Here is a 15,084-nt window from a genome sequence, read left to right as displayed (position 1 = left end):
ATAAAAACATGAACTGCTGATACATACAATAACATAGGCCAATCTCAAAAAATCATTTAATGTGAAAGAATTCACATACAAAATATTATATATTCTTAATGATTCTATCTCTATAAAGTTCAAGGCTATGCTAAACTAATTAATGGTGGTAGCAATCAGAAGTGTAGTTGCCCATGGGTTGTGGGAGTGACAAGGAGGAAAATTTCTGAGAATTATGAGAATACTCTATATCTTGAGTATGGAGGTGTTGGTTATATTTGTGTATACTTTTATCAAAACATTAAATCACATGTTTAAAATTTCTATAGTTCACCTTGATTAAAAAAGCATTTATGATCTGCAGTTGCCTATGAAATCCCTGCTCTGTCTCAATTAATCATTAATATGATAAAATGAAGTTTTTCTCTTAAGTTAGTGAGTTTTTTGGCCAGAAAGTAAAAACCTTAGATATAAAGAATCCCACTACCATTATTTTACAGAGGAGGAAACAGAACCCAGAAAAGTATCTGTCTCAAAGTCACTGAAGGAAGAATGAAGCAGTGCTCAGGAAAAAAAAAAACAGACATTCTGATCCTAATCCTAATACGTTTAATACTGCCTCATAGCAAAATTATCCAAAATGATTTATCAGATCCAGACTAAATTTATAAAATCATAAAAAAGGTAAAATAAATTATTGGAGGTAAAGTGGAACAAGGATATTAGATAACAAAATAGATATTAGATAACAAAATAGAATCCTAACATCGTCTTGGTATCTAGACTTCATGGTTTAGTCAAAAAAATATTCTATGGTTTTTTTAAAAATAAGCTATCCCATGACATGATAATATCATTGCCTCGAGCGCTAACTTAGCATTAGAGGCAATAATATGTTTTGGATGTTTTGGGTGGAAAACAGTTTTATACTCCATATGATAATGTACTATTATTAATCAATATTTACTGAGTACCCCTTATGTGACAACAGTGTCTTGGATTATTTTCTGTTGGAAATTTGAGGATTGAGTCACCATTTAGTCACTTTAAATGGCTTACTTTTTCCATCCATTTAATTATGAGTTAGCATTATAATCAATAATATTATGATTTCATGATATAGCTTAAGTTTAAAAAATCACAGAAGTACAATTTTGGACTAAGCCAAGAAGCTTAGATACCAGGCCTTGATGTTAGGAGTTCGTTTCATTATCTAATAGAGCTGGAGTTTTTAAGTTTACTTCAATTATTTTATTTTACTTTTTGAATGATTTTATAAATTTAACTTAGATTTTTGGATAAACTACAATGTAGTATTAAAAGTATTGACTGTTGAGGATCCAAATGAATCAAATCCCCTGGGCAATTAGTGGTTCCCTATTTGTGATACGTAATTGGATAGAAAATAACAAACGTTTCCCAGATAATAAACAGATACAGAGCCTGATCTCTCTCTCTCACCCTAACTAATAACTTATTCTGAAATGTCTGAAAGGTATGAGGCCAAAGAGTAAGGAGGCTTTAGGTCTGATATTCTAGATATAGATGTTCATGTCTGTAGTAACTCCCAGAATGTGGCAATCCCAACTGCTCTGGGTAGGATCAGCCACTAGATGCTCTTATAGTATCCGTGATGCTTCTTGCCTCCTCAAATATCCTGTGTTTGGACAGCGCCAAATTACTATCTTACTCAAGCTGGGCACCACCTCTAGAGGACTCTTCATACCTGGGTGTATACTGACTCTCTGGAACAGTGTGGCTTTCAGACTTTGAGGGAAATCTACAATTAAGAATATACTTAACACTGTGACCCATTAAATACATACATGCATATATAAAACCAAAACAAACCACACAAAATAATACCCTTATTACATGTGATTTTACATTCTATTTAATTCTTAAGTGAGAATCACAACCACCTGAATATTTCATGTTTAATGTGGTACAACTTGTCATCTGAAAAACATTGCTCTAGAAGAGCAACTATATGGGGACATCATTTTCAATAAAATATTTTTTAAAGAATTTAAAGAAATTTTAGGATTAGAAGAGTGAAAATTTTCAAACACGTTGAATATGAGGATTCCATATATATTGAACTAATCAGGGATTCTTGTAATGCAGAAAGTAGAGAACAACACTTGAAGTTTGTTCTTTTTTTTTATTGGGGTATAGCTGTTTTACAATGTTGTGTTAGTTTCTACTGTATAGCAAACTGAAGATTATATACTAATGCTTTCTACAATACCACTGGACATTTTTGGTAACATTTTTTGTTTATTTCAGGATACATCATTATGTAATCACATGTGCCACCTCCTGAAAATGTTTACTTTTTATGTTAATACATAAAAGAACATAAACTGGGTTTTAAAAGCTTTTTAGAGTATATCTTCCACTTTTTCCTTTTTTTCTTGTAAGAAAAATTCACTTTACTGTAGTATTTTGGAATTACACACATCTAGGGTTGAATGGATTCAGATAAGTACACAAATACACACACACCTCAGCTTTGTTCTCTGCTTTCAGCCACTGCCAACTCAGCTCCCAGTTCAATGCACTGTTTCCACCTCTTACCCAAGAGTTAGATTTAGGCTCAGGGCATGATTCCAGAATTCCCTATGGAGAAAACTATCCATGAAAATTCCCTTGGGAAGGCAACTTGCACCACTCAGCAAGTCCAACACAGCAGGTTTTCCTCCAGTATCAGAACAGATTCTGCTCTCAGATGAGCACCCCAGGAAACCATGGGTTGTGTTGGGGGTCAAGCTATATGAAAAATATGAAACCTAAAAACTAGACTCACAGCAGACCAGTGAGATGCATATACTACGAAAGGCAGAGCCAGATCTGCCTCTCTCCTATCTCTTATCGTGCAGAGCAAATGATCACTGAAAGGACTGGCAGGTGACATCATCTACATGTTTCTGTTAGGATTGTGTTTGACTCAACTTAGAACAACAACACAAGACAAAGATACTCCAGTGGCGTAAGAAAATGGGAACTGACTTTCTCCATGTGATAAGAAGAGCTCCGTAGGAAGTCTAGAGCTGGTTTTGTGGGGCTCAGCCACACAACCAGAAACCTGGTTTTTAACTCTTCACTGTCCTTAGCACATTGACCTTTGTCCTATTCTTAGAGCCACGTGCGCTCAAGATGAAGTGGGCTCAGGCCTCATGTTCACACTTAGGCAGAAAAGGAAGAAGGGCAAAAAGGTTAAGAGGAAAAAGTTCCTTTTCCAGATGCCTATGAAGATGCCTCCCCAAGGACTTTTTCAGAGATTGTATTAAACAGAACACGGCCATTCCCTTGTTGCTAGAGAAAATGTGAAATCAAGTATTTTCAGTGATGCATGTTCGTGCCTTGCATTAAAAGAAGTAAAATGAAAACTGGCAAATGACAGTCTGTCTGTCTGTCTGTCTCTCTCTCTCCCCCTCTCCTTTTTCTGAGTGCTTATAGCTGTGGTCAGTTAAATAAACTACACATATGACATGAGTCCACTATGGTTCATTTATGGATATCTGAGAAGGGAATTTGGAAGGGAAATAAAATTTATTGAGTACCTTAAATGTGTGCTAGGCATATTGTTATGCGTTTTGCATATATATATATATATAATATATATACATACACACACATATATATGCATGTTATATATATTCCTAAACATATTTTATCCTATATATTATTATCTATATATAAATATTATTCTTTATTATCTATTATCATATATATGTCTTTTATATATAATATATATTATCCTCAAAACCTGAGAAAGTTGTCATAAAGATATCATTATGTCCATGTTACAGATTGAGAAAATGATGTTCAGACAGATTAAGCAAGTTGCCTATAGCATTTCAGTGGCAAAACTAAAGTCAGGATTCAGACATAATTCTGTCCATAATCCATGCTGCCTTACACATAGAAGATAAAACAGGCAAGAGAAAATATGCATGCAGTGGTTAGCAGTCTGCACACAATTTTAAATTGATCATTGCCAAGGCACTCAAGTCATTAGGACAATATATTCAGCCAGAAAATAGTCTCCTGTGCCCAATTGTTCATCTGCAAGTTTTGAGTATCTTCCAAGTCCAGCTCTAATGTGACAGGGGCTTGGACAACCTGTTGCCAAGTAAGCATCAGGGCTATATTTTTGACTGGATTGACTAGCTGTTTTAGTGCCACATAGGAACAGCCTGAGGGTAAATGTACCTTCTTGCTCCTGTGTTCTGAATCCCAAATGAACAGGGTTTTGTCATAGCCCCATGCCAGGCACAGCTTTGGCACAAATCCCAGAGCCACCATGTGGCCACCACAGCCCTCAAACTCTTTCCATTCTGGAATAGTGAAAGCAGGATCTGTTCTGAATTGGAAAAGGGAGTTCTACATTGTTCCCCAGAGGAAGAGATCATGGAGAGCAAATAAATTTCACTGATATTATCAAAATATAGCCCGCAAATTTCATCACTAGGGAATTTAGGCACATTTCAGGTACTGTTTCTTTAACACAAGCTCTGGGAAAATTTTCACCATGCTCCACGATGACATGCATAGAATAATAGGGTTTCCTTTTACATTATGCACAATTGTTTAAAGATATGTTATCTCTGGGGAAAAAAATGAGACTTTGATTCACTAAAATATACAATAAGAAATGGCTTGACCACAAATACTGAAGCCCATGAGCCTAGAGCCTGGGCTCTGCAACAAGAGAAGCCAATGTAATGAGAAGTCCCTGCTCGCCACAACTAGAGAAAGCCCACACGCAGCAATGAAGACCCAATGCAGACAAAAATTAATTAATTATTTTAAAAAAAACCTTCACCAGGTCCTGAGTTTTTGCCCTCAGGCCCAATTTAAAAAAAATAAAAAGAAACGGTTTGAGTTTAAAAATGGATTGGATTCAGTACAGATATGCAAAACATGTGCTAGAATATTTACATCTCACCTCCTTTAAGAAAATAACCAAGGTGGCTCTCACAGTCATTTAAAAAGCTGAGGCTGTCATCCCATTACTATTTAGTTACTGGTACGCTGCCTCTATTACCTGTAGTGACCAATTCTCATGGCAGCAACATATACTGCTTCCTCGAGAGGGGAAATGACAATCATCCTTCTTCCTTGTGGCTAATGCCTGATGAAACCAATCATGTGGGGGGAAGTAAAGAAATGAGCTATGGAAAATAATTCCTTCTGTGATTTTATGCAGGACTGGAAAATAGCTGCATCCCAGGCCAAATAGGGCACATTGCATTAATGGTCATGAATAAGAGAAGTGGGGACAACAATCATAGGGGACTACTAGACCCACAAACCTGCTTTTTAAGGCTCTGAAAATCAGCAGAATGAGCAGAAAATCCTTAACCATGAACTTTCCCATCAAGATCAGAAATATAGGAGAAGCTAGGTTTATTTTTTTCCCATGATGTTCTATGGGTATGCCATTTTATTCTGCGGTCCCCAAGTGGAGGAGGCAAGAATGATTTACAAAGCCCCAACTTAGTGTTTTTCAAGGCACTTAGCATACTTTTCTTTATTCTCATAGGAGATAGGTTTTATTACTTCCATTTTACAGAAGAGGAAACTGAAGTTATGAGTGGTAAAGAAATGTGTACATGGTCTCAAGAAAATAGAGTTCAAATACTACCACAGATCAGACTAGTTCTAGGAGCCATTTTCTCTCCTCTATATCATGCTAACACATAAGAAAAACTAGACTCATTACTTTCTTCATTATAACTAATTGTAAGAGTTGCAATTATAAGGTGACACTCCTGCGGCAGAGTATGTAGTGATACACTTTCTTGTATTCTACATTTGGGGGCTCAATAAATAATATTGAAGGTCATTTTGAAGAAGGGTGACCAGGATGGGGAAGAATCTGGACATTCTGACATAAGGAAAAGTCAAAGAAAGGGCGGAAATGGAGGAGCCCTGATCAAGGAGCTTGATGAGCATCTTTAATGTAAGAAGGGCTTATATAGGACAGAAAGATTGCACACATTCTGAGGATGAATGGATAACTGTTAGAAAAAGAAAAATGTCAGCCCACCATAAGAAATTATTTACTGTAATTTGATCATATTTCCAAATCTAATAGGCTACATGATATGGTGTTGACACAGAGGTTTAACAATCCTGTCTGAGAGACTGAAAGGGAACTTCTGTACTGGGCAGAGAATAGGATGAGTTGAACTCATTGTAGCACCCACCATTATTCTTTGATTCTATGATTGTAATTCTGTGGGAGCTAAGGCTTTTTGGCTTTTGGTGTAGAAGTATTATCGGTATCAGCAGTCCTGGAGCAAAAAGAGAGATGATGCAGAGAAATGAACACCAAAAAGAACATGAGTAAAAGACTGATCTATTCTGGAAGGTCAGTCAGAAATGGGATTTCTAAAGATGCTGCCTTCTTACATTAGATATTTTTGAAACCTAAGAATCAACGGTTTATAAATCTGTACTTCTATATCAAAGCGAAAAAAAGAAACAGGAGGGAGAATGAGAAGATTAGACAGTAAGACTGTGTAATTAGATTATAAAACTGAAAAAAGTTAGCATAGATTTTAGGGTTCCTTGAGCTTAGTGATTATGTCTTATTCTTCTACTTGTCCAGTCCAGCATCTACCATGTATTCTTGGCACAGAGAAGATATTGTTGGGTCTCTCAGAAAGGAGATAAAACTTAACAAAAGACAGAATTCAGATAAATGGAGAGAAATTAGAGGGGATTATGTGCATAATGTAAAAGAAAACATTTTATTCTATGCACACCCTACCCATTGTAGAGGTCAACAGATGCCTGCTGGAATATAAGCTAATTTTGTGCCTAGAAAAAAAGATGCTATGGAATCTTTGACTGATACAAACAAATGTGAAAGAGATGGAGGGAAACCAGCATACCTGAACCCGCATATCTTCTATCTAAAAGAAACAGCATATGGTAGAAATATGTTTTTTTGTTGAGCAAGACTCAGTACTCTGGGAATTCTGTTCCCCTAGACTGGCTTGACTGAGCTGAAGAATCAAGAAATTCCTTAAATATGTTTCCATGCATTGCCCACATGAGCCTACCATAGTCATCTAAGATGACTGTGCTAAGGATAGATTTCTAAGCCAAAGGCTGCTATCTATGTGCTAGCCAGAGGTCTATCAGGTGGAATGATATTAGAAGTATTCCACCAGAGACAGTCTTAACTGGTGTTTAGCCAAATAGATCTGCTTTAGGACTATTGGATTTAGCAAAAGAAAATACAGGACTCCCAATTAAATTTGAATTTCAGACAGATAACACAGTGTTGTTTAGGATAAGTATGTCACAAATTTGCATGGGCCATATTTATACAAAAATATAGTTGCTGTTTATCAGAAATTCAAATTTCACTGAGTATCCTGTATTTCATCTGGCAACTCTAGTCAGATTGGAGCTCAATACAGAAACTTACACGGTAATAGAGAAAAAACGCAGAAGTAATAGGAGAAGAAACTGAGATGAGAAAATGGATGGAATTCATAAATAGGAAGCTATTGTCGCCTATTACTGGAGGAACTAAAAGATGACCCAACCACTAGAGCTGCTGCTATGTGAAAAGGATGCTGTGGTACCCCTAATAACTCCCCAGTTCCTTAGGAACTCTATGCTCTGTTGAGACTGTTACCCAGGCTTTCTACTGTTTCATGATTTTGTGCAAAAACATGTCACTAACTGAAGGAACTGAGTACATTTCTATTATTGATAATCAAGTGCTACAGACACTGTTATTTAGCCACTCAATGTTAATTTCCCCTTTTTCCTTACTATTGAAACCCTGGCTTTAGTTGGGACAGTAATGTGCTTCTATGATCCAAATCAAGCACAGCAATCTGGTTCCCTATGTCACAGCCTCTCCCAGAGGAAAAGAGCAGATGCTGCTAATGTGTTCTCTCTCACCACACTTTTTTTTTTTTCTCACCACACTTTTCCTGCCTCAAATAAGAACAGATATGTCAAATGGCAGCAGCTTTCACATGACCATGATGCTGCAGACATAAACAATGAAAGCTAACATGCTAAATGACAGCATCATTGAGCAGGTGAAACAGTTCCAGCTACCACCTTCTAATGGTTATACATCTTGTTATATAAGAAAAACAAACCCTTGTTTGCTTAAGCCACTGTAAATTGAGGTTTCAGTTACTTGCAGCCCTATCCAATCTAACAGATAAATCAACCAAAGGAATCATCTTAGAATCCACTGAACATACTATATTTCCTGACTTCCTTAATCTTTTTAGAATTGCTCCTACATATAATTCTCTCTCATTTCTCTCCTCTCATCTGAATTCCATCTTTTGTTAAATATTATCTCCTTTCTGAGAGATTCTCTTAGTCTACATTGATCCCCTTTCTATTCTGATGGTATTTACAGCCTAAAGTTTGAAACTTTTATCTTATACCTGGGGAATGCGACCCTCTGTTGTTCTATTGTTTGATTTTTGTGCTGTTATGTATGCACTATATCCCTTTATTGGATGCTAAACTTCTAGAAGGTAAACACTGCACTCATATTTCTATTTTTAGTGTCTAAGGAAGTGTTTTCTAGATATAAACAGTAAATAAGTATTTGTCTTGACAATGACAACAATAATAATGTTGTTAGAGGATATTTGGGGGAATCTGGTAAGACATCTGGCCATGGGTTCTAGAGTAGAGGCTAGACTAGAAGGATTTGCCAAGTCAGCCATAGCCTGAGGGAGAACCAAGAGGGCAGAAATTTAGCAGGTATGTGACTTTAACAAGTTACTTAGTGTCTGTGAACTTCATTTTTTCTTCTGTAAAATGAAGATGAAGATTAAGATGAAGATTAGAAATAATATTGGTAAGCACATGCCCCAGTGCTGTCACATGATAGGCATTAGAACCATTAGAATTCAGCTTGAATCTCCTAATATATATGGCAACCAAATTATAAGATATTTTCTCAGTGTCGAGAAATGATAAATTTGCATATTTTCCTTAACAAAATGGATACAAGGAAAGAGAGAACAATACATTTAAAATGCACTGGACTAGTAAACAGAAGATCTGGTTCTAACTCTAATTCAGTGGCAAACCTACATCTAATTCAGGTAAGTCTGAATATCAGTATTCTGTTTGTAAAATACAGATAATGGGACTTGATTTATTTGCCTTGTAGAGTTATTACAAAAATCATGTGAAATAATGTATGAAAATTTACCTTGAGAAATACAAAGCATTAATATTAACTTAGGGGTGGAGAAGGGAATCTATAGACTTGAGAATCAGCAGCAGATGAAAATTTATTCATAGCTTGAAAAATCTTACCTAAATTTCAAATTCCCATTGAGTGATTTAGCAAAACTAACACTTAAGAAAGTGTTCAATGACAAAATGAGCTAGGCTTTAAGTGGAACTGAAATGAAATTAAAACACAAAACTCATTTCCCTTGAATGAAATGCAAATGCATTTAAACGCACAAAATGATAGTACTATTTCATTTTTTAAGGGACACTTGTGAAAAACATTAATCACATTTAGAAGTACTGTGAAGACTTCATACCTACAGTGTTAGACTAGAAGAGATGGGGGCAGTAGTTCTATCTGCTATGGATGTGCCATACTATGGGTGAGCTCTCAAATTCATGCTCTGCTTGAAGAGGTATAGATTCAGGATCAAAAAATAAAAACTGTCCATCAATACTAGTTATCACTTTATTTCAAAAATGCTTAGAGATATGATCAAGCATTTTTGTTTATTTGGGGATGGGGTAGGGTGAGGAAGAATGTGCAAATGATAAAAAATAATCATGCAAAACTAGATTTGTCTGAAAGGCATGAAGTGTTAACTGTGACAGACCTCTTTCCCACCTTGAGTCAGCAGACCTTTCTGGAAGAGAGTCTTTACAGTGAGGGAAGTCTATAATTCCAGTGCATTTGACATTTCCCTTCTGAGATGATCATTCCGCCTTCTTGATGGAATTCTCTCTCATTTTCCCAGATGGAAGGACTTGCTTGTTCTTTTAAACTACTGGAGCAGATCTAATCTGTGCTAACCATCTGGGTGCTTTTTACTCCCTTGTAGTGAATTATTGGTATGCATGTCCTATGTTCCACAGTAGGTTGTGAACACTTTAAAGATCCGTTAAATATAATTTTTGAACCCTACTCCAAGGGTTTCCAGGCCAATGTGTTTAACAAAGAAAATAAACAATAAACACATTGGCTGATGGGTAAATTATGCCACCTGAGCCCCTAGCTTTGCTAGAATTCTAACCAGTGGTTATTAGTCTGAGGCTTATTGGCTCCTACAAGGTCTATGAATGACCTTTCATGGTATTCATGAATCCTAGTTTTATCTATCTAACCATATATCTCCCTATGTTAATTTGGTCTGGTAAGATGAATAATCTATGACTTTCATCAGAATTTCAAAAAGAGTTAAGAAATCATTGCATCTTTTTATTGTAGACTTTCATCCAATAGTTCATGGCTTTGGCTGCACATTAGACAGTTTTTAAAATATATGGGTACCACTTCAAAAACTATGATATAATTGATCTGGGTGAAGTTTAAGCATAAGTACTTTAAAAAAAATTCCCTAGAAGATTCTATTGTGCAAACATGGTTGGTCCTCAATCTCAGAACTGCTTTTGGTCATTGGATATTGAAGCTCTCATGGGTTAACCTGCTACAGTGACCCTCATTCTGCAGATGTTCTGTGCATTCCTTCAAGTAGTAATTGAGTAGTAATTCAGTGCTTAATCAGGGACCTTTGTGCCTCAGACTCCAAAACACTCCCTTAGGTTATTTAAAATTTCTATCACTATTCTCAATGCCCTCTTATCCTTTTGATTCTAGCAGGGAACACAGCATACTTTCTTAATATCAGCTGTGTACCTAGGGAAAGAAAATGCATTAACTGCAGTTCTCAGGGGAACATGTGCATATACGGTCACGTTTAAGCAAAAAAAAAATAACCTTGGAACGAATAGGACTAGCGATAATTAGAACAGTCCCTTCAGACAGCTGGTGTCATAACCCAGGCAAGAGCAGCCTTTTGTCCATTGCATTTGATTTCATGACTTACAAGGAGATTCAAAGTTTGATTTCCTTCTCGCATTTCCCCCACATTAAGAATTGGCAGCATTTGGAATGGAAACAGATTTCTGGGACATTGTCAGATATCTTCTGGGGATTTTTCATGACTACAGTGTTTTTCTCAATTTGCCATTTCCTATAATTAGGCAGCATATCGCACATCTGATTCCTTGAGACATAATTATTCGGTGTGGATCATACAGACTCTTTGCAATCAAAAAAGAAATTCAAATCTAAGTGTTTTTCTTTCTCACGTTTGTTCATGATCAGGTAGGTAAAGAGGTCAGATTTCACAGCTCAGGTTTAATTTATAATTGCCCATGGATGTGCAATACATTTACACCATCCCAGTCCGAACCATACAGAAATTTTTAAAAGCTTAGCTTACTTCATAAACGTCTTTTTAAGCTACATTTTTCTTCCTTTACTGAAAGTGGCAAGTGATTTTTAACTTTTACTTTTACTGCCCCTGAATGACTCTTCTGATGCTAAAGGTCATAACACCAGTGACCGCTTGTCTGTGACCATGATGATCTGAGCAACATAAAAGATGACCGGAGAGAAGAAGAAGGAAAGTGCAAGGTCTGGGCCGGCGGGTTTTGTCAGGTCGGGTGGGCCGGGCCACCCCCTCGGCCGCAGCAGCTCTTGTCCCCGCCGGCTCCGCCGAGTCGCTCGGCAGCCGCGATATGCAGCAGGGCGGCGGGAAGTGGCAGCTTCACCGCAGCCATGGTGCCTGAGAGGAAGCTCAGATCCGCCGAGGGGGCGGCGAAGGAGGAGCCCAAGAGGAGATCGGCGAGGTTGTCAGCTAAACCGGCTCCTGAAAAAGTGGAAACGAAGCCCAAAAAGGCGGCAGGAAAGAATAAATCTTCAGACAAAAGTGCAAACAAAAGGGAAAAGGGGAGCAAAGGGAAAACAGGCTGAAGAGGCTAACCAAGAGACTAAAGAAGATGTACCTGCAGAAAATGGAGAAACTAAAAACGAGGAGAGCCCAGCTTCTGATGAAGCAGGAAAGAAAGAAGCCAAGTCTGATTAATATCACACACCTGGTCCTATCAGTGGTCCCTGTCTCTCTTCTTGCACAATCCAGAGGAATATTTTTATCAACTATTTTGTAAATGCCAGTTTTTTAGTAGCTCTAGAAACATTTTTAAAAAGGAGAGAATACCCCCTCATCCCAAATTTTTTACCCTTAAAATTTTTTAAGGGTAAATTTTTTTTTTTAAAGGTGAAATCATTTGCTGGTTGTTTATTTTTTGGTACAGCCAGAAAATAGAGGGATATTGAATATGGGAGGCTTTGATTGTCTTCGGTGTCAGCTTAACATTCCACAGATGGGGGTAGCTTTTATATCCTATAATACAAATGGCATTTGGAGTCAGTTGTGCATTTAATGTCTTGAACACTTTTTTTTTTTTAATTTTTGTTGGAGTGTGGTTGCTTTACAGTGTTGTGTTGGTTTATACTGTGTGGCAAGGTGAATCAGCTGTACATATTCATGCGTCTCCTCTTTCTTGGATTTCCTTCTAATTTAGGTCACCACGGAGCACTGGGTAGAGTTCCCTGTGCTGTGCGGTAGGTTCTCATTAGCTATCTATTTTATGCATAGTATGAGTAGTGTATATATATCAATCCCAATCTCCTAATTCATCCCACCCTCCCACCCCCAACTTTAAATTACTTCTCTTCCCATATTGTTTTTGGTAGAATTTTTCCTAAAGCAAACCACTCACTCCTTGATCTTGGCTCTCCTGGTCAGAATTTTGTGTGTTTTGTAACATCTTTGGTCGCGGTAGTACAGTTCTAGTAACTTTGTTAATGTACTGTGAACGATTGACAATTTGAGTATGTACAGTATATGATATTAAATTGTGAGTTAGTGGGACTTATGACGGAACAGCATATCAATATTTGAAGATATTGCTACTTGCTATCCTGTTAAGGAAAATTTGCCGCCAAATTTTAAGCTGGAAAGTCACTGCAATAACTGTTCAGAAAAGAACCATAACTACATGATTTTTTAGATTTTTGGTACGTATATTAAGAATTGTGTACAGGGACTTCCCTGGTGGCGCAGTGGTTAAGAATCTGCCTGCCAATGCAGGGGACACGGGTTCGAGACCTGGTCCGGAAGATCCCACATGCCTCAGAGCAACTAAGCCCGTGCGCCACAACTACGGAGCCACATGCCGCAACTACTGAAGCCCGTGTGCCTAGAGACCGTGCTCTACAACAAAGAGAAGCCACCGCAATGAGAAGCCCGGGCACCGCAATGAAGAGTAACCCCCGCTCACTGCAACTAGAGTAATCCCGTGCACAGCAACGAAGACCCAGCGCAGCCAAAAATAAATTATTTAATTAATTAACTTAAAAAAAAAGAATTGTGTACAAATTGAAATGTCTGAGTACTGATTCTCAAAACAACCAATAAAATCTCAATTATGAAAGAAAAATAAATAAATAAAGATATGTAGCAGAAAAAAAATACTTGCAAGTTCCTATATATAAGGAGGAGTAATTATGCAAGCAGAGGTTAAGGAGTAAGTGGCTAAAATGTGACCAAAATATGTCTGTGAATAAAGAAAATCACAAAACCAATAGAAATTTCTGTATTTGTATGTCAGTTGGTAGGTCCAATAGAGCACCCACAGGATGCTGAGTGTTGAGAAATCAACCTAAATGGGATGTGTAATCATGAACAAACAACGGCAGGGTACGAACAGGACTAGCAGCTTTTACACTCACTGAAAACCAGTCACGGGGAGTGCAGATGTGATTCCAATTATGAAATATACAGATCCTCAAGGACATTAGAAAAATAAAGCTTATTTGTAAAGCATGTTGGCCATCCCATCAGCCTTCCTTCTGAGAATGTTAATTTATACTGCTAAGGCTTTAGGGGAATACTATGACATAGAAATTTAAGATATGGTTTTCAGAGTTAGATAGCCCAGCGTTCAAGTGCAAATTCTCCCATTTATTAGCTGTGTGATTCTGATATCTTTTTTACCTCTGAAAGCTTGGCACAAATAAGTATTACTATCTATTAGCTTCTATTATTATATCATTATTATTACTATAACAGCCATCAGAAATATTATTTACTAAGCATTTAGTGTTATCTTAGGCACTGAGTTAGTTAATGGACTGAGCTACTGACATCTGAAAACAGACTGATGTAATAAAGTAAGTTTTCATGATGTGGAGACTTTGACTTAAGCCAGAATCCTACCAATTGTTCCTTTGTGACTTGGGGCAAGTTACCTTGCCATTTTAAAATTTCAATTTCTTCATTTTTTTTTAACATCTTTATTGTAGTATAATTGCTTTACAATGGTGTGATAGTTTCTGCTTTACAACAAAGTGAATCAGCTATACACGTACATATGTTCCCATATCTCTTCCCTCTTGCGTCTCCCTCCCTCACACCCTCCCTATCCCACCCCTCTAGGTGGACAAAAACCACCTAGCTGATCTCCCTGTGCCATGCGGCTGCTTCCCACTAGCTAAAGAGTGTTCCCTTTTCTCCACACCCTCTCCAGCATTTATTGTTTCTAGATTTTTTGATGATGGCCATTCTGACCGGTGTGAGATGATATCTCATTGTAGTTTTGATTTGCATTTCTCTAATGATTAATGATGTTGAGCATTCCTTCATGCGTTTGTTGGCAGTCTGTATATCTTCCTTGGAGAAAAGTCCTCTCACTTCGTCACAGCTTACCCTTCCCCCTCCCCATATCCTCAAGGCAATGCTCTAGTAGGACTGTGTTTAATTCCCGTCCTACCCCTAGGCCCTTCATGACTTTTTTTTTCTTAGATTCCATATATATGTGTTAGCATATAGATTTGTTTTCCTCCTTCTGACTTACTTCATTCTATATGACAGACTGCAGGTCCATCCACCTCACTACAAATAACTCAGTTTCATTTCTTTTTATGGCTGAGTAATATTCCATTGTATATATGTGCCACATAGTCTTAATCCATTCATCTGTTGATGGACA

The 15,084-nt window shown here is 37.3% G+C and overlaps 1 pseudogene; it reads left to right on the top strand.

Moving 5' to 3' along the window:
• Positions 1 to 11,809: 11,809 nt before the first annotated feature.
• On the top strand, positions 11,810 to 12,138 carry LOC102976654 (non-histone chromosomal protein HMG-14-like; annotated as a pseudogene).
• The last annotated feature ends 2,946 nt before the right edge of the window (positions 12,139 to 15,084 follow it).

Source organism: Physeter macrocephalus, chromosome 16 (genome assembly GCF_002837175.3).
Source record: "Physeter macrocephalus isolate SW-GA chromosome 16, ASM283717v5, whole genome shotgun sequence".
NCBI classification, from domain to species: domain Eukaryota; kingdom Metazoa; phylum Chordata; class Mammalia; order Artiodactyla; family Physeteridae; genus Physeter; species Physeter macrocephalus.
Note: the sequence above shows the minus strand (reverse complement) of the source record. Positions and strands in the feature narration are given on the sequence as shown.